The sequence below is a fragment of the Jaculus jaculus genome, chromosome 1 (genome assembly GCF_020740685.1).
Source record: "Jaculus jaculus isolate mJacJac1 chromosome 1, mJacJac1.mat.Y.cur, whole genome shotgun sequence".
Taxonomy (NCBI): Eukaryota; Metazoa; Chordata; class Mammalia; order Rodentia; family Dipodidae; genus Jaculus; species Jaculus jaculus.
This window is the reverse complement of record NC_059102.1, coordinates 202,898,893-202,925,460: the sequence shown is the minus strand read 5'-3', so window position 1 is coordinate 202,925,460 and position 26,568 is coordinate 202,898,893. Positions and strand designations below refer to the sequence as shown.

Below are 26,568 nucleotides of genomic sequence, written 5' to 3'. Positions count from 1 at the left end.
ACCAGGTGAGGATCAAGTATTCAGAACACAGGAGGCTATGGGGGACATCTCATTCAAACCACTGCAGCTGGTGAGATCCAGCTGGGCCAAGGCAATGCGGGAGAACATTCAAACTCCCCTGAGCCCATTAATGATCACACTGCTTATGCTGGGGGATTAGATGGATTACACTTTGCAGAGCACAGAGACAATGTCTGCAGCTCTAAGCCTCTCACCACTTCCCCTACTAGAAATGTGATGAGAACAAAAAAAGGGAAGGAATCATATTCAAGTGAAAAATACTCACTGCCGACCTCCTCAAATTGAGCTTCAAATGCTAATGACTGGGTTCTGTTCATTTTGTAAGGTTAAGTTTTGTACTATAATTGAAAGCATATGCATTGCAACTGCTTGTTGGATTGAGTTCCTGAAGAAATCTGTTAAAAAATCTCAGGAGCAGATGGTTAAGCAGTTAAGAGTACCTGTTGTGCAAGCATGAGGGTCTAAGAGGGCCTGAGATCTCCCGAGTTCCATTCTCCACCACCCACACAAAGAGCCGGGTGTAGTCATACAGATCTGAAACCCCAGTCCTGTGGTGATAGGGGCGGGAGGCAGAGACAAAAGAATTTCTGGGGCTTGATCATTGAAAAGAAACAGCAAAATAGGCAGTTCTAGGTTGAATGAGAGATCATCTTAAGGAAACAGGCGGATGAGCGAAAGGACAGCTGGAGTTCTCTGATCTACATGTGTGTGCCACAGGGCGTTGACATCTGCACACAGCATGGCTTTCCATCACAACCTAAAGGAAAGGATTTCTATTCCTGAATGTGACTGGTGAGACCACGAGGCACTTGGTGTGAAGACCTACACATGGTATATGTAGCTAATAAATACTCCAGCCATGAGAAACACCTCACAGTGAAAGGCAAACATTTACACAAAATGTGTGAGGTCACAAGTCATCCAAGTTATGGGGCTAAGAGAGGAGCTCAGAAGTAAGACACACCCCAAAGCATTGTTGTGGTTTTCACAAGAGTCCTACTTCATTGCCTTTACAATACTCACGTAGAGAATTTTGGTGAGGTTTGAAGCTATTCTCTTCAAGGGGTTACTAAGAAAATGAGATGAGATCACAGTGGTTTCCCGGGGTACCTACTGGATACTCATTGATAGGCAAGCTGTGTGTGGAAGCTTAGACTGCTCGGCCCACTTGCTCACTTACTGCTCTGTCCACTGCATGTTCAGTGAGCCCAGGTCCACAGCAACTGCCATGCAAGCTCAGAATGTGTCTGTCACTTACCCCGGCTCAGGTGCCATTCCCTACCTGTCTGCCATGCTGGCCGTCTGCCATTGTCCTGTTGGGGGTGGGGGAGCGAAGACTGCTTCCTGGTCCCAGTGTTCCCCTGCCAGAGTTTGGGCTGCATCAGTGATTGGTGCCTCAGTGTCCCTCCTAGCATGAGCACAGGCAGCTTTGGCACATTACCGCTTGAGAGCTCAGGCAACTTTGGCACCCCACTAGGCAGTAGATCAGGTGGCTTTGGCAAGTGAGAGCCAAAGCCCAGGCTGCTTGGCAACTGCCTCAGTCTTCCTCAGATTCCCATTGTGCTTGAGCCCAGGCTGATCCACCCACCTACATGTCCATACACTGTGATGGGCAGACCACAGTGCAAAAGAAATAACATGAAAAATCAAATGCAAGAAAATCCATTTAGATCACCCAGTCCTCCTACAATGAACATCTCTAATCAAAACATAGAAGAGTCATTAGGATCAGAACACCAAAATGAACCTATGAGCAATGCAACCCTGACCAAGCTACTGGTAGAACTTGCAGAAAAGCAACAATGGACCAATAATTGTGTGGATGCTGCCATCATTAGACTAGACCTAATAGATAAGAAAATGGAAGGAGTTCAAAGATAGTTAAGAGATTTGAGGGAGAGAGAAAAAAAGAAGACCTTGAAAATCAGCTGGCCATACTAAATGAAGACATAAAGAAATGCAAGGATGAATTTCAAGAATCATGGAGAAAATCAGAAAATGAAGTGAAAAGGGAGCTTGACAGAGGGATGGAAATTATACATAGAAAAGTAGTAGAAAATGCAAACCTAATTGAACAAGTCCAAATCTCTGAGGGCTCTCATGAATAGAGTCAGGCATGTGGAGGATAGGAATTCTGACCTGGAAGACAAGATGGAAGAAACAGTTCAAGAGTTCAAAACTTTCAGTAAGTTCAAATGTTTCTGTGAACAGATCATGAGGGAATTGTGGGATAAACTTAAACATCCTAATATCAGGATCATTGGGATACCAAAATGAGAAGAAATTGAGATTAAAGGCATGGAGAACTTATTTAACAAAATAATTGAAGAAAACTATCCCAGTCTCTTAGAAGAAAGGCCCATCAAGATACAAGAAGCTAACAGAATTCCAAACAGACTGGACCAAAGGAGAAACTCTCCAAGACATATTGTCATTAAGAGTCTAAATATTGACACCAAAGAGAAAAATTTTAAAGCAGCTAGGGAAAAAAAGCATGCCACTTTCAAAGGTAACCCTATCAGAATTACTCCAGACTTCTCAATGGAAACCCTGAAAGCTAGAAGGGCCTGGAATGAAACATTGCAAAGTCTAAGAACTTATGGCTTCCAACCCAAACTACTCTACCCAGCAAAAGTATCCCTCATAACAGATGGTGAAAGAAAAACTTTCCATGACAAAACTCTGCTTTCCAATTATATGAACACAAAACCAAACCCACAGAGAGTATTTCAGGAAATTCTCCACAGAGAAGAAACAAATAAGCTAACTCAAAGGCCTACAAGATGCAGATCACAATAACCAAACTCAGAGTAGGCACAAAAAAATTTCAAAGTCCATGAAAACACCAACCCACATATACCATCACAATATGTCAGGGATCAAATCAAATCTCACAGACATTACCCTAAATATTAATGGCCTTAATTCACCCATCAAGGGACACAAGCTAACAGGATGGATCAAAAAATTACACCCCCCCCAATTGGTTGTCTTCAAGAAACCCACCTCATCACTAAAGACAGAAACCTCCTCAGGGTGAAAGGGTGGAAAACAATATTCCAAGCAAATGGGAATAAGAAACAAGCAGGCATAGCTATATTAATATCTGAGAAAATAGACTTCAAACCAAAAATAATCAAAAAAGACAAAGAAGGCCACTTCCTACTTATTAAGAGAATGATCCATCAAGAGGATATTACAATCATAAATTTGTATGCACCAAACACAGGGGCACCACAGTTCATAAAACAAAATCTACTTGTCAATAAAACAGAAATAACCACCAACACAATCATAGCTGGGGACTTCAATACACCATTATCAGTAATAGATCATCCAAACAGAAACTCAACAGGGAAGTAAGAGAGCTCAACAAAACTATAGATCACTTAGACCTAACAGACATCTATAGAACTTTCCATCCTAAATCCACAGAATACACATTCTTCTCAGCAGCCCATGGAACATTCTCTAAAATAGACCATATACTGGGTCACAAAGACTGCCTCCATATATTTAGGAAGATTGACATAATTCCCTGCATATCAGATCACAATGCTATATGGCTAGAAATCAACAACAAAAGATCCACCAAGAACCCCAACATGGGCTGGAGAGATGGCTTAGCGGTTAAGCGCTTGCCTGTGAAGCCTAAGGACCCCGGTTCGAGGCTCGGTTCCCCAGGTCCCACGTCAGCCGGATGCACAAGGGGGCGCACGCGTCTGGAGTTCGTTTGCAGAGGCTGGAGGCTCTGGCGCGCCCATTCTCTCTCTCTCCCTCTATCTGTCTTTCTCTCTGTGTCTGTCACTCTTAAATGAATAAAAAATGAACAAAATATTTAAAAAAAAAAAGAATCCCAACATAACCTGGAAAGTGATAGCACACTTAAAAATTTTTTTTATTTATTATTTATTTATTTATTTGAGAGCGACGGGGGTGGGGGGGGAGCAGGCAGGCCAAGAGCAAAAGAGAGAATGGGCACACCAGGGCTTCCAGCCACTGCAAAGGAACTCCACATGTGTGCACCCGCTTGTGCATCTGGCTAATGTGGGTCCTAGGGAATCGATCCTTGAACCCAGGTCCTTGGGATTCACAGGCAAGTGCTTAACTGCTAAGCCATCTCTCCAGGCCTGATAGCACACTTTTAAATAATAAAAGGATAGTGGATGAAATAAAAAATGAAATTGCAAAATTTCTAGAATTCAATGACAATGAGAACACATCATACCAAAACTTATGGGACACAATGAAGGCGGTCCTAAGGGGAAAATTCATAGCACTTGATGCCTTCATAAAAAAGACAGAGAGATCCCAAATCAATAACCTAATCATCTACCTAAAGGCACTGGAAAAGCAAGAAAAATCCAACCCAAAGAGCTCCAGAAGGAAAGAAATAATTAAAATCAGAGCAGAAATTAATGAATTGGAAACCAAGGAAACAATTAAGACAATTGACAAAACAAAGAGCTGATTCTTTGAAAAAATAAACAAGATTGAAAACCCCTGGCCAATTTGATCAAGCAAAAAAAAAGATGCTGCAAATTAACAAAATTCAAAACGAAAAAGGAGAGATCACAACATACATAAGTGAAATTGGAAGACTTATTTCAAAAACCTCTACTCCACAAAACTGAATAATGTGGAGGAGATGTATAAATTCCTGGATGCATACCATCTATCAAAGCTAAACTCAAAGCAGATTAATGTCTTCAATGAGCCCATCACACTCATGAGATTGAAAAAGTAATAAAAACACCTCCCCAAAAAGAAGAGTCCAGGACCAGATGGCTTCTCACCTAATTCTATCAAACATTCATGGAAGAACTCAAACCAATCTTCCTCAAACTGTGCCACACAATTGGAGAACAGGGAAAGCTACCCAACTCCTTTTATGAAGCTAGTATCACCCTAATTGCAAAACCAGTCAGAGATGCCAGAAGAAAAGAAAACTACCAGCCTATTTCCCTGATGAACTTAGATGCAAAGATCCTGAACAAAATCCTCACAAACCGAATCCAACAACACATCAAAAGCATTATCCATCTTGATCAAGTGGGATTCATCCCAGGAACACAGGGGTGGTTAAACATACAGAAATCTGTCAATGTAATACACCACATAAACAAGGTTAAACATAAAAACCACATTATCTTTTTGACAGATGCAGAAAAGGCCTTTGACAAGATACAACATCACTTCATGATCAAAACATTAAAGAGAATTGGCATGGCTGGTTCATATCTTAAAATAATAAAGGCAATATACAAAGCTCCTAAGTCCCAAATAATACTTAATGGAGAGAGACTAGGGGAATTCCCATTAAGATCAGGAACAGGACAGGGTTGTCCACTCTCACCTCTGCTTTTCTTTTCTTTTTTCTTTTTTTTGTTTTATGAAATAGGGTCTCACTGTGGTCCAGGCTGACCTGGAATTAACTCTGTCATCTCAGGGTGGCCTTGAACTCATGGAAATCCTCCTACCTCTGCCTCCCGAGTGCTGGGATTAAAGGCATGTGCCACCACGCCCTGCTTCACCTCTGCTTTTCAATATAGTACTGGAAGTCCTAGCTCAAGCAACAAGACAGGAGAAAGAAATAAAAGGGATACAATTTGGAAAGGAAGAAGTTAATTTTGCTCTATTCGCTGATGACAGGATTGCATATGTAAGAGACCTGAGAGACTCCATCCCAAAAGCCTTGAAGTGATTAACTCCTATACCAAAGTAGCAGGATACAAAATCAATGCACAAAAAACAGTACCCTTTCTATATGCAAATGACAAAGATACAGAGAAATAAATAAGGGACATGGTCCCATTTCAATAGCAACAACAACAACAACAAAATACCTTGGAATAACGTTAACCAAGGAAGTGAAATATCTATACAATGAAAACATAAAGACACTCAAAAAAGAAACTGAGGAGGACTTGAGACAATGGAAAAACCTCCCATGCTCCTGGATAGGCAGAATTAACATTGTGAAGATGGCAATCCTACCAAAGGCAATATACAGATTTAATGCAATTCCACTTAAAATCCCAATAGTGTTCTTCACAGAGATAGAAAAAATGATCTCAAATTTCATATGGAAAGGCAGAAGGCCTCGCATATCCAAACATATCCTAGGCAAAAGAAAGACCTCTGAAGGCATCACCATATCTGATCTAAAGCTATATTACAAAGCCATAGTAATAAAAAGAGCATGGTACTGGCATAAAAAAAAGGAGTATAGACCAATGTAATAGACTTGAGGATGCAAACTTTGGGTCAAGCAACTATAGCTACTTGATATTTGACAAAGGCCTTAATAATATGGGCTGGAACAAAGATAGCATCTTCAACAAATAGTGCTGGAATGACTAGATAACCATATGTAGGAAATTGAAACTTGACCAACACATCTTTCCATGCACAACACTCATGTCTAAATGGATCAAAGACCTCAATATAAGACCAGAAACTCAGCTACTACTGGAAGAAAATATAGGAGGAATTTTCCATGATATAGGAATGGGAAAAGACTTCCTGAACAAAATCCCAGTAGCACAGGATCTTAAATAGTCACTCAACCAATGGGATCACATGAAGCTGAAGAGTTTCTTTACAGACAAGCATACAATAAGCAAAGCCAATAGATTACCCACAGAATGGGAGAAAATATTTGCGGGTTATCCAACTGACAGGGGCCTAATCTCTAGAATCTACAAAGAACTCAAAAATCTAAACAGTAAAAGTCAAACACCCCACTCACAAAATGGGGCAAAGAGCTCAATAGGCAGTTCACAGAGGAAGAAATACAAATGGCAAACACACACTTAAGAAAATGTTCATCATCCTTAGTCATCACAGAAATGCAAATTTAAACAACTATGAGATTCCACCTTACCCCAATAAGGATAGTAAGCGTCAAAAAATCAAATGAAAATAAATGCTGGTGAGGATGTGGAAAAGTAGGAACACTCATCCACTGTTGGTAGGAATATAGGATGGTACAACCACTTTGGTAAACAATATGGGGACTCCTGAAAAAGCTGACTATAGAGATACCAACAGACCCAGTTATACCCTTACTGGGCATCAACCCTAAAACCCTCAAACCACAGGCCAGAGAGATTTGCTCAACCATGTTTGTAGCAGCTCAATTTGTAATAGCTAAGAGCTGGAATCAACCCAGATATCCATCACTAGAAGAATGGATAACTAAGATGTGGTATATCTACACAATGGAATTCTATACAGCCATAAGAAAAACTGTCACAATGAAATTTGAGGAAAAATGGTTGAACCTGGAACAGATCATTCTCAGTGAACTTAGCCAATCACAGAAACAAAAATTGCCACATAGTCTCACTCATCTACAGCAACTAACCTGTATCTACCCAAGATACTTTACATACCCAGCAATCATCTCGTGAACTAGACAATAGATTGGTGGGGAGGGAGGGCAGGGTAGTGGAGGGGGAGGGGAAACACAAATGTAGACCCAAAAGTCAATTGTACCATAAAATTTTCCTTCCTAAAAGGCAGACCAAATGGCTGAACCTTCACCAGGCCCTTATAGGGAACACCTGAACCACAAGACATTGGAGAGGGTATGATGAAGATTGACCTTATTCTTCTACAGCTTCCCTCCCTCCCTCTCCCTTTCCTTCTCTCCCTCCCTCCCTCCCTCTCTCTCTCTCTCTCTCTTCTCTAACTCTTGTATATTAGTTATCTTTTTCTTCCTTTTCTTAGTGGGCACTGACCTGTAACTCCCAGTACCAGCATGGGGCTATCAACCACAATGAGCTTTTGTTCAGAGAGACCTACAAGGTTTCCTAAAAGAAAGACAGATTTCTTTCTGTGTACTTGATGACCCACCAAAGGTTAGTGGTAAGACCCTACTGCTGAAGGCACGTTATGTGGTCGACACGTAAAATGGAATGGCATGGCTGGAAGCTGAAAGAGAGTCAGTCCCCAGACATTCAGCATGTCTAGTGCCAGAAGGTGCTACATGGGTGACTGGGGGAAAATGACCAATATCTGTTCAAGGAACTCATGGTCTAACCTACTTAGCAGCAAATAACCTGTTGTGATGCTCACACAGTGCAATAGTGGCACACAGCCATGGGGAAACAACTGCTCTTGATTTGGCTGATTCCCTCAGTGGTATGGGACCCATATCTGGAGCTGGGAAACAAGTCAGAACCATATCCAAACATAAGTCTGCTCTCCATTATCAAGCTACCATCAGTTGTGGGCTACAGGAGGGCCTACACCTATTAAATTCTCTATAAAAAAAAGTAAGGGTTATCTCATTTGTCCTGGTGCTAACTTACTCTCCGTTGGAGAATATGCTTCTCTTTTTCAGATAGATGCAGATCATAAGGAGAGAGCCACCCCATCATACCTCAAAAGGGCCCTGGCTGAAACTAAGGAAAATTGGCAAAACAAGCAAGGGTGCTGTTTTCCTGGTGAACCAGATACCAGCACAAGGGTGAAGGAGATCAACACAGAGAAAAATCAACTCCTACCAAATCAGAGAGCCAGAGACCCAGAGGCCCCCAACACCTCATCACTGAAGCACACCACAAATGAACCACACATGGCTCAGGAATATTTTGCAGAAGAGGGGGCGGAAAGAATGTCAGAACCACATGTTTGGTCATGATATGCAGAGATATTTATCCTGCCCATAACTGTGGGCTAACTCCACAATGCATGACCCATATAACTCAACAAGGAGGGCCCAAGGGGAGGTGGTAGGTCACGGATGAGCCTAATAATGGTACCAAACTGATTGTATTTGCTGAATACAAAATTAATTAATAAAAAAAATTAAAAAAGCTAAATAAATTTAAGAATTTACACTCATGGAAACATAAATAACAGAAGTATGAGCAGAAGAATTACCAAATACCAGAAAAGAGTCAAAAGTATGTAGTGTGTTTTGAGAAAGATCTCACTCTGTATCTCAGGCTGGTTTTGAACTTGAGAATCTTCTCCTTTGGCCTCCCAAGTGCTGGGATTACAAGCATATACACAGCCATGGCCAGCTTCCAGAGATCTTATGAAATGATGGTAGGAAGCAGTTTCAAGTGACACACAGTTCCCAAGGAGGAGGACTTTATGTCTCCTACTTTATTTATTTTATTTTTATGTTTCTTTTGAGGTAGGGGCTCACTCTATGAGTCTTAGGGTGGCCTCAAACTCATGGAGATCCTCCTACCTCTGCCTCTTGAGTGCTAGGTTTAAAGGTGTGTGCCACCACACCTGGTTTCATATATATATATGTATGTATGTATGTATATATACATACATACATACATACATACACACACACACACACACACACACACACATATATATATAATTTTGTTTGTTTGTTTGTTTGTTTGTTTGTGGTAGGGTCTCAGTCTAGCTGAGGCTGACCTGGAACTTACTATGTAGTCTTAGGGTGGCCTCAAACTCTTGGTAATCCTCCTATCTCTGCCTCCCAAGTGCTGAGTGCTGGGATTAAAGGCATGTGCCACCACGCCTGGCTTCTGCTATATTTTTAACAAAGTCATAACTTTTTTTTTTTTTTTTTTGAGGTAGGGTTGCACTCTAGTCCAGGCTGACCTGAATTCCCTATGTAGTCTCAGGCTGGCTTTGAACTCATGGTGATCCTCCTACCTCTGCCTCCTGAGCACTGGGATTAAAAGCGTGTGCCACCATGCCTGGCACTCATAAACTATTTAAATAGTGATTCTTACATTTCTTCACATAGTCTTATACAAAGCCTTGCTTCAAACAATTTCATCTTTCTTGTATTCATGATCTTCCTAATGCCAATAAAACAAGTTATTATTACATTTTATTTCCTCATTCTTTTGAGAAACACAATACCATATCCCAGACTGTAAGAGATTTCAATCTAGGAAGGGCTATCTATACATACAGAGATCAGAGAAGAGTTAGGATTTGGAGGCATAGAGTTCACATGGGGAAAAAAAAAATGATGACTTTAATCCCAATTCTTCAGGATCATGGAAAGTCAGGCCAAAAGGGGACCCTGAAGACAGAATTTATTTTATTTTTTTTTTATTTTTTTTTTTTATCAGAATTTATTGTACAGATGAGGAAACCAATCCTTAGATTACTGTGGTTAAATGATTGCCCAATGTCAAATAACTGGTTATTGGCAGAGCAACAGTGAGAAACCAAGGAACACAGAGTTGCTGACTTCCAGCCTAGGGCACTGTCTTCCATACCCTATGTTTCTTTGGTGAAATTTAACTGGTTATCGGTAGAAGTATATTGACTGCAAAATAGGTAGGAACTGACTAAGACTTAAACAGGACCAGAATAATAGCAGAAATAATCCACTCATTATTGGGCCACTTGGAAATTAGTAGAAGGAAGAAACGTGGGCTTTGTTCCCTAGGCTTCAGCACATGAATGTGCACTTGCCATGAAAACATGAGCAACATGTTAGAGAAAGGAATGCGCCTGGAGAAAACTGGGAGGTCTGATAAAAGGACAGTGTGCTACTTAACTTGATGGTAAAGAGAATGTCACTGAAGAGGCAGACATTCCTGGGTTTGAATCTTGGCTTCACTTTTTTTTTTTTTTTAAAGCAGTGTTGGGCTCTTAGGCAAGCCATTTTACTTCTCTAAAAGTTTGTAAAAAAGAAGAGTAAAGGCTGGAGAGATGGCTCATCCATTAGGGTACTTGCCTGCAAAGCTAAGGACTCAGTTTTGATTCCCCAGTACCCATGTAAGTCAGATGCATAAGGTGGTGTATGCATCTAGAGTTCATTTGCACTGGGTAGAGGACCTGGCATGCCAATTCTCTCAGTCTCTCTCTTTCTCTCTCAAATAAATAAACAAACAATCTTTTAAAAAAGAAAAGGCAGAGATTCAGTCACCTATCAATTATAAGGGAGATAGTAAGTGTTATATGTGGAAAGGTAGAAAGCTGATATTGAGTAAATGATTTATTTATTTATTTATTTTGGTTTTTCAAGATAGGGTCTCACTCTAGCCCAGGCTGACCTGGAATTCATTATGGAGTCTCAGGGTGGCCTTGTGATTTTTGTTTTGAGACAAGGTCTTGGGTAGCCCAGGCTAGTCTCCAACTTGCTATATAGCTGAATAAGGTCTTGAACTCCTGATCCTCCTGCCTCCACCTCCCAAGCACTAGGATTACTGGTGTACACCGTCACACCCAGCTTCAATAACTGAAGTTTGGAAACCTGTGCCAGGTTTCATTTTGCAATACTGTCATAGTTGTGATCTTCCTATTTTTCTGTGATTGAATTTATTTTCTGTTTTAAGGTCCATTCCACCAGTTGATGAACACAATTTTTAGTCTCTTAAGATTTTGCTTTCTGCTCTAGTGAATTTGTCCACTGTAGGCAGCTTACACTGGTTTGAGGCCAAGAAGCCAAGAGTACAAGTCAAGGTCAGGAGTCCCCAGGAATCCCTTGGAATATCCATTTTTCCTACCAGTTTAGTCCACGCAGGTCATTACTATACCCTCCTCCTCCCTGTAGAAGGATTTTGACAGTTCAGGCACTCCCTTAGCTATATTTAAGCCCCTCTCAGGTACAGGTGATCATTCCAATTCTCATTGTACCTGCTGGGAGTAGTCTAGCAGGCTACTTCAGTCACACCTGTCCAGGCATGCCATGCAGTTGTTTCTAGTATATTCCGTGTGTTAGCCACTTTCTTTTTGTTATTGTTGTTGCTGTGACAAAACACTTGAGAAAAAAAGTCAACTTAAAGGATAAATGATTTATTTTGGCTTGTGATCTCAGCAACTTAGTCCATGGTCACTTAGATCACTCATTTCTGGACTGCAGTAAGGTAGTATAGCATGGTGAATGAGTGTGGAGGAGGAGAACGGCTAGCCTTACAGTGACCAGAAAGCAGAAAGAGGACAGGGACATGGAAAACACTTTAATAGCACACCCCCAATAATCTACTCTTTCCAATCAGGCCCCACCTTCTACAGTTTCCACTGCTTTCCAGTTGTGCATTGAGTTATGAATCCATCCATGGCTTAATCCATTGAGGAGGTCAGATCCTTCATGATCTAGTCACTTCCCTACAGCCTCACCTCTGAACATTGTGTTGGAGAGCAAGCCTTCAGCACATGAACTTTTGGGGGACACTTCAAATTCAAATGACAACACTCCTTCATGTCATGGTAGAAGAAAGGAATGTTCCACAATGTTTCTGGGATCTATTGGCAGTGGGTCACGGGTCATTTTGTTTGATGATCCCCCAAAATCCATTAGGGTTTTCACCATCTTTCCCTAACCTCCCTTTATTCCCTTTCCGAGTGCAGTTCTGCCTTGGGGCTCTTGCTAAGGAAAACATACCAGTGGTTAGATTTTCTTGGTTCCCTCTCAAACCCCTCCAGGTCTGTGTTTATTTGAAGAATTTCTTTTCTGGGTATGAGGAAACTTGGCTTTTTGTTCTTTTAAACCTATTATTATGTTCTACTTGGACTCTAACCTATAAAAGGCAAGACATTGCCTCTCAAATGTTGGGCATTCTGCCTATGGTATAAGAGGCAGCGACCAGGGCTGGAGAGATGGCTTAGCGGTTAAGCACTTGCCTGTGAAGCCTAAGGACCCCGGTTCAAGGCTCGGTTCCCCAGGTCCCACGTTAGCCAGATGCACAAGGGGGCGCACGCGTCTGGAGTTCGTTTGCAGAGGCTGGAAGCCCTGGCGCGCCCATTCTCTCTCTCTCCCTCTATCTGTCTTTCTCTCTCTGTCTGTCACTCTCAAATAAATAAATTAAAAAAAAAAAAAAAAAGAGGCAGTGACCAGGAATGCCCCTCTTCCCAAAAACTTGCAGGACAATGATAAAAGTTAGAGTGCCAGGGCTGGAGAGATGGCTTAGCAGTTAAACACTTGCCTGAGAAGTCTAAGGACCCATGTTTGACTCTCTGGATTCCACATTAGCCAGACACACAAAGGTAAGGTAAGCACAAGGTTGCACATGCCCACTAGGTAGCACAAGCATCTGGAGTTCGATTTCAGTGGCTAAGGCCCTGGCATGACAATTCATTTTCTTTCTCTCTCTCTCTGTCTCTCTTTAAAAAAAAAAATAGAATGCTGGGTGGCGGTGGTGCACACTTTTAACCCCAGCACTTCCAAGGCAGAGGCAGGAGGGTTGCTGTGAGTTTGAGGGCACCCTGAGACTAATCCCAGCACTCGGGAGGCAGAGGTAGGAGGATTGCTGTGAGTTTAAGGCCACCCTGAGACTACATAGTGAATTCCAGGCCAGCCTGGGCTACAGGGAGACCCTACCTCCAAACAAAAAAGTTAGAGCTCCCTCTGGAATCCCCGTGGAAGGGAGAAGATAATCTCTTTAGCCTTATCTGTCAAAGAATCAAAGCATCCTCACATGTTTATTCCGGAGGCTAATTTTATTTTATTTTATTTTTTGAGGCAAGCCCAACAGACTGTTCTTTTAAAAAGAAAAATGAGAGAGCAACCAAGAGAGAGAAAGGAAGATAGAATTTGCCCACCAGGGCCTCAGCCACTACAATTGAACTCCAAATGCCAGCACCACTAGTGGGCATGTGTGACCTTGTGCTTGAGTCACCTTTATGTGTACGGCTTACCTGGGATCTGGAGAGTAGAATGTGGGTCCTCAGGCTTTTTAGACAAGCATCTTAACTGCTAAGCCATCCCTGTAAGCCTAATTTTCATTTTTAAAAAAAAATTTTTATTTATTTGCAAGCACATAGAGATCTAAGGCAGACAGACAGAATGGGCATGCCAGAGGCTCTAGCCACTGCAAACGATCTCCAGGTGCATGCATCACTTTGTGCATCTGGCTTTACGTGGGTACTGGGGAATCAAACCTGGGTCCTTAGGCTTTGCAGGCAGGCAGCTTAACCTCTTGGTCATCTTTCTGGCCCCTAATTCTAATGTTTTTTAAAGCTTTTTGTTCATCTTTTATTTATTTATTTATTTGAAAGCCACAGAGCGAGAAAGGCAGATAGAGAGAGAATGGGAGAGAGAGAACTCCAGACGCGCGCGCCACCTTGTGCATCTGGCTAACGTGGGTCCTGGGGTATCGAGCCTCGAACCGGGGTCCTTAGGCTTCACAGGCAAATGCTTAACCGCTAAGCCATCTCTCCAGCCCTAATTTTAATTTTTATAAGCCATTTCTTTAACCTCAGAATAAGTAGAATACACTGGTGGAAAATGTGGAAACAAATGAAGAATATCTGGGTCTGTGGAGGCATTACTTCTTTCTAGTAAATGTCGATTAATTAAGTCCCTGCTGAGGACCAGACACATGAGGCCAGAGCTACACAATATAATGGGAGCGGGGGAAAGAAAGGGGGAGAAAAGTGTTCAGAAAGTGGTCTAAAAAGGAGCACTATGCTGAACACAGTTGATAGGCGACCAAAGACAACATTTTAATATCCCATCTACTTCTCTCCGCCTTCCATGCAACTGTTGGTTGAATAAGGATGAGTTTTTAAAAACCTCAATTAATTTTAAGGAGGGAAACAAAGTAAGTGTTTTCATTCTCACCAGGGAAGGCAATTTTGATGTTAAACACCTCATTGATAGTGGTAATACTGTGCAGTTAATTTTAAAGATGGGAACAAAAGAAGTGTTTTCTTTCTCACCAGGGAAGGCAGTTTTAAACACCTCATTGAGGGTAGAACTGCGAACTCACTGGGGACCTGATAATAGCTCCTCTTGACAAGACAGTATGGAAAACACAGGGTGAACTCCACCAGCACTTAGGCACTTGTCATCCCCACCTACTAGCCGAGGCACATTTTCTCCATCCCCTGAAAGGAGTGTTAAGAGGGCAACACAATCCAATTATTTCTACAATGCCAAGTCCCATGGAAATGAATTCAGAAGCTTATTCCATTGATTTCAGGGGGACTTGGTATAGTGAAATTGATTCCACAGGGCTTTGATATAGAATGAGAGCACATGGGAAAGCTTTATTCTCATTTATTTATTTTTTTTCCAAGCTAGAGCATAAGAGGGTGAGTGTTCCATTTATCATAGCCATCTGGAACCAGAATTTCAAAATGGGAAAATAGTAGTTATACTACCCCCATGGTTACGAATTTGCTCATTATTGTGGTGGAAAAGCAATCGAATGGCACTTTTCAACAAGCAAGTTAGTGAAATCAGGTATTTTAGCTGAAGGCCTCAGCTTGGAATCACAATAGGAACTTGCTGTGAGCTGCCTGTCTCACTGCTCAAGGCAATGCACACTGGGTGGCCTAGGTACACACCGGAGGGAGCGCACTCCGCCAGAAACAGATGAACATGCTTGTGTCTTTCCATGATGTGAAAATTTATCAAATAAACTTAACAAGCATAAATTCACAAGCTAAACTAGTTTCAATGGCAGCAATGTGACAAATACGGCTGCTTTTCTTTCTTTTCTTCCGTCCTTCCTTCCTTCCTTTTTCTCTTGCTTTCTTTCTTTCATTGTTGTTTTTTGTTTTTCAAGGTAGAGTCTTGCTGTAGCCCAGGCTGTCCTGGAATTCACTATGTAGTCTCAGGCTGGCCTTAAACTCACAGTGATCCTCCTATTTCTGCCTCTGACTGCTGGGATTAAAGATGTGCGCCACCATGCCCAGCCCTGCTTTTCTTGCTGAGTCAAACACAGGTTCTTTTATTCCAATCTGAATTACTAAGGTTAACTCTTACGTGACACATCACACAGTAAATCAATCTTTCTCTCTCTCTCTTACACACACACACACACACACACACACACACACACACTCACATGGATGTGTGTAGGTTATAGAACGACAGGTAGTTAAAAAAGACAAAGAGTTTCAGAGAGGCCAGAGCTAGAGACTGACAGAAATGCCAGAGTCTGTGTTAATAAGACCACCTGCTGCAGAAGGGGCTGGAGGAACGGCTGCTGGCCATAGTCAGGCTGCAGGGACAGAGCACAGCTGCAGGAGCCCGGTGAAGTGAAGGGCAGGAGAGGGTGCAGAGGGGTGGACGGCAGGTCCAGATGGGCAGACAGGAAGATGGGCAGATGGTGACTGAGTATGCCACATCAACATCAGGCACAGAGCAAAGCAGAAACCCTTGGAATATTCAGAAATTCCTTGATGCACATTACTGGGTGGTCAGATGACAGGTCAGTGAGAATTGATGTCACCACAGTGCTTGGTGTTCACTTCTCTCTCTCTCTCTCATTTTAAAAACTATTTTAGGGGTCTGAAGAGATGGCTCAGTGGTTAAGCTGCTTGGCTGCAAAGCCTAAGGACCAGAGTTCAATTCCCTAGTACCCATCTACAGCCAGATGTACAAGGTGGTGTATGTGTCTGGAGTTTGTTTGCAGTGGCTAGAGCCCTGGAACTCCCAAGTTCTCTCTCTGTATTTTCCTCTTTCTCTCTCTTGCCAATAAATAAGTCTTTATTTTACTTATTGGAGAGTGAGAGTGAGAGAAGGAGGCAGATAGAGAAAGAGAGAATGGGTGTGCCAAGGCATCCAGCTGCTGCAAATGAACTCCAAACACATGTGGCACCTTGTGCATCTGCCTTATGTGGGTACTGGGGAATTGAACCTGGGTCCTTAGGCTTCACTGACAAGCACCTTAACTGCTGAGTAATCTCTCCAGTCTGGTGCTCACTTCCTTATGGGGTCCAGGCGGGGAAGTTACACCCATTTCTTGTTCTGGTGTTTTGAGTAAGTTCTTGGGCCTGGTTTTCCTGATATGTAGGGCCCATGTGCCCTGATAATCCTAATTCACCCTGTAGGAAATAGGGAGAGGGCTGGAGAGATGGCTTAGCAGTTAAAGCACTTGCCTGCAAAGCCTAAGGACCCATGTTCAGCTCTCCAGGCCCCATGTAAGCCGGATGCACAAAGTGACGAAGGTCGCATCTGCGCACAAGGTGGTGCATGCATCTGAAGTTCAATTACAGTGGCTGGAGGTCCTGGTGTACCAATTCTCTCTCTCTCTAGCATTCTCTCTTGCATTAAAAAAAAGAAAAAAGGCTGGTCTGTTGGGCTTACCTCAAAAAAAAAAAAAAAAGAAGAAGAAAAGAGATGTGCTGTCATTTCTGTCAAAGGGTTAAGAGAGAAACTCAATTCTGAAATGATGCCATTCTATGAGAATTCCCCCCCCCCCCTTTTTGTGTTAGCTGTCTTTGAGACCAAAAAAAAAAAAAAAAAAAAAAAAAAAAATCATCAGACCCTGAGACCAGGGGATTTAACAGTTCTTGAGATCAGGAAAGTCAGCCGATCAGCCGATCTTGAAATCAAAAGTCAACAACCTTTGAAAGCAAAGCTTCCATTCTGCATTTGGTAAAATGGTCCCTAAATCTTCCCTTCCTTTAACTTTACCCTAGAAACTGTAGCCAATTGCATGAGATTGTGAGGCCAAATTCTTACTCCAAGTAACATCCAGGACCCTGTCTGTGTTAGGGAATTTTAAAAGGCCAGCAGAGGGCTGGAGAGATGGCTTAGTGCTTAAGGCATTTGCCTGCAAAGCCTAAGGACTCAGATGCACAAAGGGGTACATGTATGTGGAGTTTATTTGCAGTGGCTGGAGGTGCTGGTGTGTCCATTCTCTCTATATCTGCCTCTCTCTTACTCAATGGATAAATTTTAAAAAATATTTTTAAAAATGCCAGCAGACCTCTGCTTTTGTGCTTGCTTTTCTGATATATACCCTTCTGCAGAAGTAACCATTGCCTTGCCAATATACTTCAAATTGTGTGGTCATCCGTGACTCTAGACTCATTTCTTTTTTAAAAAATATTATTTGTTTGCAAGAGAAAGAGAGAGAGAGAGAGAGAGAGAGAGAGAGAGAGAGAGAGAGAGAGAAGGAGATGGAGGAAGAAAGACAGAAAGAAAGAAAGAGGGAAGGAAGGAACGAAGAAAGGGCATGCTAGTACTTCTTACAGCTGCAAGTGAACTCCAGATGCCTGTGCATCTTTGTGATCTGGCTTTATGTGGATACTGGGGAATCAAACTCAGGCCATCAGACTTTGCAAGCAAGTGCCTTAACTGCTGAGCCAGCTATCTCTTCAGCCCCATAGACTCATTTCTAACAACCCTGATAAATTTATAGGGTGACATCTATTCTACACCCAGGAGTGAGTGATTTTATCAGTCTGTACCACATGGGTGGTGCTAGACAGTTATTCTCTCCCCTCATGATGGAGTCTAAAACTGCTTATAAAATGCTGTACCTTGGGTCAAGGCACACAAAGAACAACCATTGTTTTACACAATATGTAGTAACTTAGTAGCTCACACCTTAACCTTAAACTAAGGGTCATAGGATGCTGGTCCTACTATCATCATTGGTTGTTTTTAGAGACAGAGATTCCAAATGCTTGAGTTATTGGTTCTGAGAGAAGATATGTAGCTTTGAAAAAACATTAAAGTAATTCAGTTCTCATAATTCTTATAGATTCACAGAATTGTTTATAGGTAGCCTTCTTGGGATTACTGAGATAGTTTCCTCACTTTTAGGCAATTTGGAAAAGATTAGGAAATAGAGGCATGGAACAGACATTTCACAGTGACAAACAATGGAGTTGCACACCATTATTCTTCCTTCTATCTTTGGTTTCCAGAAGAGAGGATACTGGTGGCTAACCTGTTTCCAACTTAGACACAAAGAGTCTTCACATCCATTGTTAGCTTATAGAGAAAAGGGTTACTTCAGCTCCCAATTTTGAAGGTTCTGGTCTCTGATGTATGGCCCTTTGCTTTGGGCCCCTGATGGCGGGAGCCTGTGGTGGAGCACATCTATTCACCACATAGCCAGGGAGCCAAAGAGGTTAGTGTCCCATAATTCCCCTTAAAAGTACATCTCCAGTGACTTAAGTGCCTCTTACTAGGTCCCACGTCCTGAAAATTTTGCCACCTCCCTCCTAGAAGAACTACCCTAATGACTAAAAAGGCCTTTGGGGGACATACAGGACCCAAACCGTCACATCCAGGGTACAAAATGAGTTAGTGTTAAACTCATTTTGGCAACTCACCGTGTATGATAAGGCAAGAAGGTAATGGAAAACAAACCAGCAAACCTGCATATCCCACTGTGGTAGTTAGTTTGAACGTAGGCCTCCCATAGCCTCAGGTATTTTATTTAATTAATTTATTAATTTATTAATTAATTTATTTATTTGAGAGCGACAGACACAGAGAGAAAGACAGATAGAGGGAGAGAGAGAGAATGGGCGCGCCAGGGCTTCCAGCCTCTGCAAACGAACTCCAGACGCGTGCGCCCCCTTGTGCATCTGGCTAACGTGGGACCTGGGGAACCGAGCCTCGAACCGGGGTCCTTAGGACTCACAGGCAAGCGCTTAACCGCTAAGCCATCTCTCCAGCCCAGGTATTTTTACTAAGGTTCAACTTCCTGCTTTTGTCTCCCGCAGCCTGTCGGAGGGGGCATGCCACTGGAGGCAGATCTGAGGCCCAGCCAACGGTGTGCACAGGGAGTGTGAGCACTGGCCACGCTTGCTTATGGTGCTGTGTGCCCATGCTCCTGTTGTGCTTGCTGCACTAGTTTCTCCCTGCTTGGGTCCATGGAAGGAAGCAGCTGCTTCTGCCACTGATCAAACGTCCCCTGGATCTGTAAGCCTGAAATAAACCCATTCTTTCCCTAAACTGTGTTTGTTTGAAAATTTGTCCTAGCAACCTGGAACTGACCAAAACACAGCCACCAAACAAAAGGCCTCGCTAACCTCACAATGGTACATCTGCCAGCGGTCTTGTGATGTGTAATTCCTTCTTTGCGCATCTCAACGCAGAGCGCACTCCACGGGGGCATTCGCGAAGTGAGACCCGCGTGAGACAAGCAGAGAGACTGAAGTATAGATAGCTTGGAACTGTAATGTCTCTTTACTTTGGGAGCTTCTACATTTAGAAACTCAACTTCATTGCTACCTGACATTCTTGAGACTTTCTGTGAGTGAGAAGTAGGTTTTGAATATATTAAGGGCTGGTTCATCCAGGAAACATGATGAAGCAATAAGATCATGTTGGCCAAAGGCTCTGGGTTAGAAATCCTCAAAAAATGAAAGCTCTCTAAAAATATAAATTATTTTATTTTGTTTCACACTACTGTGGGATGGTATTACATTAGCTTTTATAATATTAGGACTTTTTTTCCCTCTGAATATAGTGATATCTCTCCCCAAACAGCCGAGGACGAGCTTCAATAACTTCAAGTGTTAATATAATTCTTCTGTGAACTCTGCCGCAGCACTGTGAGACTCTATTCTTGGAAATGTTAGTTTCCTCAGGGGTAGCAAGAGCCTTTCATTCCTTCTTTGTGCTTTCCCAACTCTGGGGAATCAGAGGGAAGTTTCTCATTGCTCTAGGCTTTACTTCTTTATTAGGTCTCAATCAATCTGCTTAACACTTTGAAGTTGCATGAAACCCTGCCTGGCAGGAAGTGCCAGGACTCAATCATTGTGCTCCACTCTAGGAGTCAAAGAAATCATGTCCTTCTTAGGCTCCTTACGTTTGGGGCTCGCCTCACTTCATCTCTCTCACAATTCTGGATTCAGAATGGAGGCATGAGGCACTAGGGTACAGCCATGCATTTCCAAGAGATGACACTCAAGTCCACTGAACAAGTCCCCGTAGCCCTCAGGGATCAAGAAATGCTTAAGCTTAATTAAGCCTGTTCCTTGTAGCTATAATGCTGCCTTCACTCATACACACCAACAGTAGAATTTGGTCTCACCCTTCCCCCGCACAGCCCAACTGAGCCCAGTTCTCCCAATCAGAAAGTTTTCAAAGCATCATTGGTGTTAACCCAGGGACAGCCCTCATTCTTAAAGCACTTGGGTCTGGGAAGCTGGGTCAGTGGTTAAAGGCACTGCTTGCAAAGCGTTATGGCCCACGTTTGATTCTCAAGCACCCATGTATATCCATGCACCTGTGATTCCCCCACTATGGTAGATCGCCCCCCACATGCAGATAAATGCACATGTAGTTTTTTTTTTAAGGTGCTTGCTTGCTGAAAGCATAAGGGAAAAGGAGGTTTTGGCCAACGTCATATGGTTACAGGAACAAGAAACCTTGTGAGAATCAGCTTTAAGAAGGAAAGGGTTTATTTTAGCTCACAGTTCAATCAGTAGATTCTATTATGGTGGGGACAGTGTGACAGGAGCAGTAAGGCAGAGTCATGCTGTCACAACAGCAGGGAGGAAGTAGACAGCCAGAGAACACTAGGTGGTGCTGGACTATAAAAACTTAAGGCTCCACCTCCGAAAGGTTCCAGAACTTTCCCAAACAGCACCACTAACTGGAAATTAAGTATTCAAACACATTAGTCTATTGGACATTTTTTTTTTTACATTCAAACCTCTACAATCACTAATATCCTTTTCCCTAAAAGGATATTATCTTTGAGGCAAACATCTTTGGACTGTGATAGTGTCCACTGGAGAAGGTGTTAATGGAAAGAAAAATATTGGTTAGCACTTAATGTCAAAGCATAATAATAATTTTCAAGCAAGTACTTTATTTTTATTTTTAGATTTATTATTAGTATTATTTTTTTAGAGAGAGCAATCAAGAGAGAGAAAGAATTGGTGTGCTAGGGCCTCAGCCACTACAATCGAGCTCCAGGCACTTGCGCCATGTAGTGGGTATGTGCAACCCCTGTGCTTGCCTCACCCTTGTGCGTTTGGCTTACATGAGATCTGGAGAGTCGAACATGGGTCCTTAGGCTTTGCAGGCAAGTGCCTTAACTGCTAAGCCATCTCTCCAGCCCTCAAGCAAGTACTTTTAAAGTTTTTTGTTAGTTTTTATTTATTTACTTGAGAGAGAGAGAGAGAGAGAGAGGGAGGGAGGGAGGGAGGGAGATATTGGGCACATAAGGTTCTCCATCCACTGAAAAAGAACTCCAGGTGCGTTTGCCCCCTTGTGCATCTGGTTTACATGGGTTGTGGGGAATTGGACCAGGGTCCTTTGGCTTTGCAGGCAAACACCTTAATTGCTAAGTCATCTCTTCAGCCCAAGCAAGTACTTTTAAGGCTAAGTCATCTCCACAACCCCATAAGGTTAATTTCCCAAAGCCAAAACTCTTTTCTTTTATATTTTTTTTTATTAATTAGTTTTGTATTCAGCAAATACAGTCAGTTTGGTACCATTATTAGGCTCATCTGTGACCTACCCCCTCCCCTTCGCCCCTCCTTGTTGAGGTATATGGGTCATGCATTGTGGAGTTAGCCCACAGTTATGGGCAGGATAAATGTCTCTGCATAACATGACCCAATATGTGGCTCTGACATACTTTTCACCCCCTCTTCTGCAAAATTTCCCTGAGCCACGTTGGGTTCATTTTTGGTCTGCTTCAGTGATGAGGTGTTGGGGCGCCTCTGGGTCTCTGGCTCTCTGATTTGGTAGGAGTTGATTTTTCTCTGTGTTGGTCTCCTTCACCCTTGTGCTGGTATCTGGTTCACCAGGAAAATAGCATCCTTACTTGTTTTGCCCATTTTCTTAGTTTCAGCCGGGGCCATTCTGAGGTATGATGGGGTAGCTCTCTCCTTATGATCTACATCTATCTGAAAAAGAGAAGCAGATTCTCCAATGGAGAGTAAGTTAGCACCAGGACAAATGAGATAACCCTTACTTTTTTTATAGACCATTTAATAGGTGTAGGCCCTCTTGTAGCCCACGATTGATGGTAACTTGATAATGGAGAACAGGCTTATGTTTGGATATGGTTCTGACTTGTTTCCCAGCTCCAGCTATGGATCCCATACCACTGTGGGGATCAGTTAGCCAAATCAAGAGCAGCTGGTTCCCCACCATGGCTGTGTGCCACTATTGCACTGTGTGGGCATCCCAACAGGTTATTTGCTGCTAAGTAGGATAGACCATGAGTTGCTTGGACATATATTGGTCATTTTCCCCCAGTCACCTATATAGCACCTTCTGGCACTAGACATGCTGACTGTCTGGGGACTGACTATCTTCTAACTTCCAACCATGCCATTCCATTTTAAGTGTCAAATGCATATAGTGTCTTCAGCAGTAGGTTCTTACCACTAACCTTTGGTGGGTCATTAGGTACTTGGACAGAAATCTGTCTGTCTTTTAGGAAACCTTGTATGTCTCTCTGATCAAACGCTCATTGTGGATGATAGCCCCATGCTAGTACTGGGAGTTACAGGTCAGTGCCCACTAAGAAAATGAGGAAAAAGATAACTAATATATAAGAGTGAGAGAGAGAGGGAGAGGGAGGGAGGGAAAATGTAGAAGATTAAGGTTAGCCTTGATTCTACCCTCTCCAGTGTCTTGTGGTTCAGGTGTTCCCTCTAAGGGCCTGATGAAGGTTCAGCCATTTGGTCTGCCTTTTAGGAAGTAGAATTTTATGGTACCATTGCTGTTTGAGTCTAGATTTTTATTTTCCACCCCTTCAACGCTCTCCCCTCCCTCCCTATCAATCCTAGTGTCTAGTCCATGAGATGCTTGCTGGATATGTAAGGTATCTTGGGTAGATTCAGGTTAGGTGCTGTAGATGAGTGAGACTATGTGGTGATTTTTGTTTCTGTGATTGGCTAAGTTCACTGAGAATGATCTGTTCCAGGTTCAACCATTTTTCCTCAAATTTCATTGTGTCAGTTTTTCTTATGGCTGTGTAGAATATATATACCACATCTTGGTTATCCATTCTTCTAGTGATGGACATCTGGGTTGATTCCAGCTCTTAGCTATTACAAATTGAGCCACTACAAACATGGTTGAGCAAATCTCTCTGGCCTGTGCTTTGAAGGTTTTCGGGTAGATGCCCAGGAAAGGAATAACTGGATCTGTTGGTATCTGGAGAAGTAGGAACACTCATCCACTGTTGGTGGGAATGTAGGATGGTATAACCACTTTGGAAAGCAATATGGAGACTCCTGAAAAAGCTGACTCTAGAGATACCAAAACTCTTTTTGCAACTGTAATTTGGAGAGAGCAGACTAGACAATCCCTAAAGTGCATCGCTGAGATTGTTGGATCCTAGGTCTGATTTTATGGGTGGAGGGTGGGTATCTTTTGAAGGGTGAAGCAGAAGTAGCCAATTAGCTCCCCCAACCTCTAAGTTTGAATGACCTTAGAAAAGTTTCAGGGGTCTACTGGGATTACATGCATGAAAGAAATAAATAAAAATAATCATATAAGGGCAGAAGAGATGGATTCATAGTTATGGTGCTTGCTGCAAAGCCAAAGGACCCAGGTTCAATTACCCAGTACCCACGTAAGCCAGATGCATAAGGTGGCACACGCATCTAGAGTTAGTTTGCAGCAGCTAGAGGCCCTTGGTGCTCATTCTCTCTCCCTCTCGCTCTCTCTCTTTCTCTGTGCTTCTTTTTCTCTCTCAAATAAATAAATAAAAATAAAATATTTTTTTAAATCATACAAATATATTAAAACCCTAAAATGAACCTCTTAGATTTTATTTCAATAATATCAATTATTTCAATGCCCTCCAGGTATCTTTAAACACATTTCTTTGTTCTCCTTTCCTCTGAGGCACCACCATGAATATTAGTTGTAGCTCACTAGGATATGAATGACCATAATGGTGGGCTCACTTGGTGGGGGGGGGCATCCTCTACTGTTAAACATGAATGAAACCTTGTGCTTAGTGTGGGGACACAAAAATGCACAAGGTCCTTACCCTCCAGGAGATTACTACACAGCATGGAAACAAGGCATCCATGTCCATAAAATATGCTTAAATGTCAAATCTTGCAAGTGACTTAGGAGCTCAGACTCAAAGGAGACCACTAGGGTGTCTTTGAGAAAGGCGAGGCTTAGTTTCAAGTCAGAGCAAGAGGGTGCAGATGCCAGCGGCTCCAAGGGAGAAGTGAATTGGACACTGAAGTGAACAGTGAGGGGGGCCATGGCAAACTAAGAGTCATTAGGCAAGTCACTTAGCCTCTAATTACTTCTGTTCTTATTGAAATATATTTTATTTATTTATTTTCAAGGAGAGAGGACAGGAGAGGGAGACAGAGAATTGGCTGGCAGTGGCTGAGGCTCTGGTGCTCCAGTTTTTTCTCTCTCTCTCTCTAAAGAAGAAGAGGAAGAGGAAGAAGGAGTGAGGACGTATACATCAAATCTGAAAAGGACCTGCTGACAGCTCAAGCCATTGTTGCTACCACTGTTGTCAGCGTCATCTCCTCCAGCAACACTGGCCTGCGCCCTGTGCTGCAGTTAGCCTCTGCCACAGGACCACTCCCATTGCTTCTCTTGGGCCTTCACTAACCAGATGCAAGCAGCCTTCCCTGAGCCAACCGCATCTTCTGGTGACTGATGCCGGGGCTGACTCACAGAGGAGCCCTATGTCAGCCTGCCTACCCTTGCTCTGTGTAAGAGGTTCTCCTCTGCATTATGTGGACACCACCACGCCATGCAACAAGAAGGGAGCTCACCTGGTGGGGCTGAGGTGGTGGATGCAGGCCTGGGAAGTTCTGTGTAAGTGCGGCACTGTCTCCGTGAGCATTCTCCAGAGGTCACATCGGATCTCTACTTCTACAGAGATCCAGAAGAGACTGAGGAGGAGCAGGCCGCTGCTGAAAAGACCATGACCCAGGAAGAGTTTCAAGGAGAGCGGATGGCGCCTGCTTCAGAGTTTAATGCTGCCCAGCCCGAGGTGGCACACTGGTCCGAAGGTGTGCAGATGCCCTCTGTGCCTATCCAGCAGTTCCTGACTGAAGGCTGGAGTGAGTGCCCAGCCAGCCACTGAGTACTGATCTGCCCCTCCCACGGCGCAGGGAAGCATTGTTCTGAGGACACTTAGGCAAAATAGGAAGATGGATGAATGGAAATAAAGTTTATTTTAAAAACATCTACTCTTGTGTGTGTGTGCACACACACCAGAGTCTCAAACAAAACACCAGACACTTGCATCACTTTTTGTGTCCAGATTACTTGAGTAGCTTGGGAGTTGAACTCACTGGCAATCTTTGCAAACAATTACCTTTAACCACTTAGCCACCTTCTCAGTCTCTCTCATGTTTGTCAGTAAGTTTACAAAGTTGTATTGGGTTCAATTCATAGACATCCTTGCTTCGTGTGGCCACATATGGTCTCCAGGCCACGGATTGAATCTGCCTTACTGGTGTTAGCTAATTCCTAGAATAGCAAATGACTTCCACCAGAACTTTACCTTCATATGGAAACAAATTCACCGAGAGCTCAAGCATCCTTTAATGAGCTTGCACAAATCGAGCCAATCTCCCTCCTTCCCTAATCACCCCAGGACAGAGTTCAAGTGACTGTCCCTAGATCAGCCATGCCTGCTTAGTCTGCTTGCCCATTTCCTCCCAAGAAAACCACTACAAACTTCGAGCTGTCTGTGTCTCTCAAGTCTTCTACCTCCTTCTGGTCTCTGAAGCTTCCTCAATGGCTCTGCATATCTGTGTGTGTGTGTGTGTGTGTGTGTGTGTGCGCGCGCGCACGTGTGCGTACACATGCGCACACGTGCACACGCATGCACCACACACACATGTGCATGGGGGGGTGGGATATGGCGAACCATCTTTTCTTTATTTGTTGTTACTCATTTTATTAACATATGTGAATTATACATAATA

At 42.9% G+C, this 26,568-nt stretch overlaps 1 pseudogene; it reads left to right on the top strand.

The window, feature by feature from the left end:
* LOC123457755 overlaps nucleotides 1-25,803 on the top strand; it is a 31,172-nt pseudogene extending 5,369 nt beyond the window's left edge.
* Nucleotides 25,804-26,568: the final 765 nt, after the last annotated feature.